The 5,184-nt window shown below is 46.7% G+C and overlaps 1 pseudogene; it reads right to left on the reverse strand.

Annotated features, from left to right (window-relative positions):
• Nucleotides 1-3,508: 3,508 nt before the first annotated feature.
• LOC134951264 (5S ribosomal RNA) lies at nucleotides 3,509-3,627 on the reverse strand (annotated as a pseudogene).
• Nucleotides 3,628-5,184: the final 1,557 nt, after the last annotated feature.

Here is a 5,184-nt window from a genome sequence, read left to right on the forward strand (position 1 = left end):
TATATATAGCAGTACGGTACAGTAGTCCACTGCTCTACCTCTGTGTCGTCAAGTATACTATGCATCCATACCTGTGCTGCATTTTAGTTGTGCGCAGTATACTATATAGTAGGAGGACAGTGCAGAATTTTTCTGACCACCAGTATATATATAGCAGTACGGTACAGTAGTCCACTGCTCTACCTCTTTGTCATCAAGTATACTATGCAGCCATACCTGTGCTGCATTTTAGTTGTGCGCAGTATACTATATAGTAGGAGAACAGTGCAGAATTTTGCTGACCACCAGTATTATATAGCAGTACGGTACAGTAGTCCACTGCTCTACCTCTGTGTCGTCAAGTATACTATGCATCCATACCTGTGCTGCATTTTAGTTGTGCGCAGTATACTATATAGTAGGAGGACAGTGCAGAATTTTGCTGACCACCAGTATATATATAGCAGTACGGTACAGTAGTCCACTGCTCTACCTCTGTGTCGTCAAGTATACTATGCATCCATACCTGTGCTGGATTTTAGTTGTGCGCAGTATACTATATAGTAGGAGGACAGTGCAGAATTTTGCTGACCACCAGTATATATATAGCAGTACGGTACAGTAGTCCACTGCTCTACCTCCGTGTCGTCAAGTATACTATGCACCCATACCTGTGCTGCATTTTAGTTGTGCACAGTATACTATATAGTAGGAGGACAGTGCAGAATTTTGCTGACCACCAGTATATATATAGCAGTACGGTACAGTAGTCCATTGCTCTACCTCTGTGTCGTCAAGTATACTACAAAAGTTCAGTAAAATTACCCAAAAATCAAAATTCAAAACGTCTGATGAGAAGCGTAAACTTGCCAATATGCCATTTACGACACGGAGTGGCAAGGAACAGCTGAGGCCCTGGCCTATGTTCATGGCTAGTGGTTCAGATTCACATGAGGATGAAAGCACTCATCCTCTCGCTAGAAAACTGCAGTGTCACTCCTAGATGGGCCAGGTGTTTGTGTCGGCCACTTGGGTCGCTTAGCTTAGCCATCCAGTGACCTTGGTGCACCTCTTTTTTTCTTTGCATCATGTGCTGTTTGGGGACTATTTTTTGAAGTGCCATCCTGTCTGACACTGCAGTGCCACTCCTAGATGGGCCAGGTGTTTGTGTCGGCTACTTGGGTCGCTTAGCTTAGCCATCCAGCGACCTTGGTGCACCTCTTTTTTTCTTTGCATCATGTGCTGTTTGGGGACTATTTTTTAAATCGGCCATCCTGTCTGACACTGCACTGCCACTCCTAGATGGGCCAGGTGTTTGTGTCGGCCATAAATCGGCCATCCTGTCTGACACTGCAGTGCCACTCCTAGATGGGCCAGGTGTTTGTGTCGGCCACTTGGGTCGCTTAGCTTAGTCATCCAGCGACCTCGGTGCAAATTTTAGGACTAAAAATAATATTGTGAGGTGTGAGGTGTTCAGAATAGACTGGAAATGAGTGGAAATTATGGTTATTGAGGTTAATAATACTATGGGATCAAAATGACCCCCAAATTCTATGATTTAAGCTGTTTTTGAGGTGTTTTTGTAAAAAAAAACACCCGAATCCGACAAAAAAAATTTCAGGGAGATTTTGCCAAAATGCGTCCGAATCCAAAACACGGCCGCGGAACCGAATCCAAAACCAAAACACAAAACCCGAAAAATTTCCGGTGCACATCACTAAATAGTCACAGTTGTACAATGCAGAGGTTATTACTAACAATAATACTGCACTGGACCAGCTTATATAGCTATGTAGTCAGTAGATATAACACTGCACAGTAAGAACTGGATGTATATCACAGGGTAATTGTACTAGAAAACCCTGGCTAAATGCACTCTTTCTTAACTAACACTGTCTAATAGGCAGGTAGAATACTTAAGTGTCATGTAAAGTCACAGCGCTGACAACCAGGCGGCTTTACATAGGAGGATTTGCCCAAGCAGTCCCAGGAACAGTGTAGCTGAGAGAAATGGCGCCCAGACACTGACAGGGAGTGAGACAGATATGTAGCTTCAGGGTGGGAACATTTGCGGGAAATGGCACCATGGGGCTGGGGGAGGGGCTCCAGGTCTAAGCCTTATCCCCCTGCTGGCAAAACCACTGGGTACTGTGGGCGATATAAGAAGTGGTTTAGAGAGAAAACCCGACCTGCACCCATGCCCTGGTGATCTAGTGGGATCGCCTGTACTGCCACAGTGTCCACCGCCAGCGCACGCGGCCAGCCTCCCACTGACCAAGCCGGATCGCGATAAAGTAAGGGTCCCGCAAGCGGGACCCACTTACCACCTCCCGAAGCGCGGCCACGCGATTCCGGAGAGCCTCCGTCGTGTGTGCCTGACCATGGAAGAAAACCGGAGCCTCCTGCTGTAGTTACCCGGCATCCAGGGCTCGGGAGTGTACAGCGCCGCTGGGGAGAGATGGAGCTGCAGCAGTGAATGTCACTAGACATTTCACACCGCTGCTGTCCTTGTAGTCTTCACTTTTTCTTCAAAAAAGCTCTTCTTAGGACTGCCTGGAGCAGCCCCTCTGTTATGTGCCTGCTATCTGCGGCACCAACTACAAAACTGAGCTCCTGTGCAGGAAGGCGGGGCTATAGAGGAGGCGGCGCTATGCATTCTGGGAACAATCAAAGCTTTTCAGCCTGTTGGTGCCTCGGATCAAGATCCTACTCTACACCCCTATGTCTATCCTTGTGGAGCCCAGTGTACCCCGCAGCAGAAAAATACATAAACATAATAGAACCAGTACTGCACTTTCTAAGCACATATTCTCCCACCTCATGGTAAGGCTCCTGTCTCTTCTTCCTGGTAGCTACTCTCTGGTCCAGTGCATTGATTGAGGACTCAGATTCACAAACACAGCAAACTTGGTAGAAGCTGCTACCATTGAACATGAGCAGCAGCTCCACTCTATCCCTTAAACTGCATGATGTGGTGGCAGCTCTAGTAATCACATTACATACCATTGCTATTGTCATAATTTGAGCCACTTGCCAAGAGCAGTGGGGGGTTCTGGGCAACTGGAACCCCCCCCCCTGCATTCCTGCATTTGCCTGTGTATTTAAACAAAGTCGATTCAGCAAAAGGTTGGTGGTGCTCTCGAAAGATAGTTCAGCAAACTATAAAACAGGGGGTGTGGTCTTTTGGAAAGACAAAAGACAGGAGCCACTATATGTCTTTTCCAGGGCACACTTAAGAAAATGAAAATGTGAAAATGTTAAAATGTAACTTTTATTACAATATACTTAAAAGTAAGAGAGCAGATGTTGATAAATACATTAATGCTATAAATCTGGGCGAAATAGTTATATAGGTGAGCGAAAATATGTATTCCCTTGAATTGTCAAAATTGCCTGTATCTCCTAACAATGGGAAATATTTATGGGAATAGTCACTCCATTGGGCTCAGTATAATCCAATTGTCAGTCAAATCTATGATAGATACATTGTCTAAAAGTCACAGGATGAATTCTGTGTAGGAGAACAAAATACCTACGGTACCTAGTATTCCCTGGTGGTCTCCCATCCAGGTACTGACCAGGCCCTGCAGTGCATAGCTTCCAAGATCAGATGAGGTTGGACATACCCAGTGCGTTCTGACCATAGGTAAATATGTCTCTAACACACACAATGTTTCAAGCACACGGGAACCTGCAAGTGCCATTTTCCCAGAGATCTGCGCATGCGCAGTCTACTAGCTGCCGGAGAGGAGAGGATCTGCAATGGAGGCTGCATGCAGGTTTCCTCCTCTCTTAAAACACCCCTGCCTAGCACCCAACCAGGAACAGCCAACATGAAGGCGAAGCCAATGATCAACATGGTTTCTGGGGCTGGGCAAGGGGGGCACAGGACTGTGGGCAACATATCCCTTGCCAGAGGGAGGAAACAGATAGTGTCCTATACATTTTAGGCTTCTGCAGAGGTTGTGCAAAATATTTTAATGTGTTATTTCGAGGCGGGCATCTCTTCCCTGTGGGCACCACCTTGGGCATCACCAGACATGGCACCAACTAGTGATAAATATCAATAGTTGTTCATGCAGTTATTCAGAAAGAAGAGATTATGTATTATATCTTTGGATGGGGATACTTTACTCTCCGCCTGTGATGAACAGGTTAATATGTTTCCTTTTATTGCAGTATACTATCAGTGTTGGAATAAAAGTATTCCCCCAGAGACCTGCCACAGTTTATCTTATTTTAACAGAGCAGGGTAGCTGCGATTTATTGCATTGTAGAATTTGCATACGGTCAGGGCTGGTGCTAGGGTGTTCGGCGCCCTCCTGCAAACTATAAATTTGCGCCCTCCCATACTTTACAAAGCAGTGACACATATACACATAATGCTCCCTGTAGTAGTGCCGCTTACACACGGAACGCCCCCTGTACCAGTGACGCTTACACACATAACGCCCCCCTGTACCAGTGATGCTTACATATGTAATGCCCACTTTACCCATGACGTAACGCCTACACGTGTAACGCCACCCTGTACCAGTGACGCATACACGCGTAACACCCCTGTACCAGTGATGCTTACACATGTAATGCCCCATGTACCAGTGACGCATACACACGTAACGCCCCGTACCAGTGATGCTTACACACGTAACGCCCCCTGTACCAGAGACGCTTACACGCGTAATGCCCCCAGTACCAGTGACGCTTACACACATAACGCCCCCTATAGTAGTGTTGCTTACACACGTAACACCCCCTGTATTAGTTACGCTTACACACGTAACACAGCATACACATGTAACGCCCCCTGTACCAGTGGCGCTTACACACGTAACGCCCCCTGTACCAGTGACACTTACACATGTAACGCCCCCCTTTACCAGTGACACTTACACATGTAATACCCCATTGTACCAGTGATACTTACACATGTAACGCCCCATTGTACCAGTGATGCTTAATACACGTAATGCCCCCTGTAGTAGTGATGCTTACACATGCAAAGCCCCCCGTATTAGTGACGCTTAAACATGTAATGCAGTGTACACACGTAATGCCCCCTGTAGCAGTGGCGCTTACACACGCAACACCCCCTTTACCAGTAACGCTACACGCAACACCCCCCTGTACCAGTGATGCTTACACACGTAACGCCCCCTGTAGCAGTGACGCTTACACATGCAACACCCCCTGTAGCAGTGACAC

The sequence above is a fragment of the Pseudophryne corroboree genome, chromosome 1, assembly GCF_028390025.1.
Source record: "Pseudophryne corroboree isolate aPseCor3 chromosome 1, aPseCor3.hap2, whole genome shotgun sequence".
Taxonomy (NCBI): Eukaryota; Metazoa; Chordata; class Amphibia; order Anura; family Myobatrachidae; genus Pseudophryne; species Pseudophryne corroboree.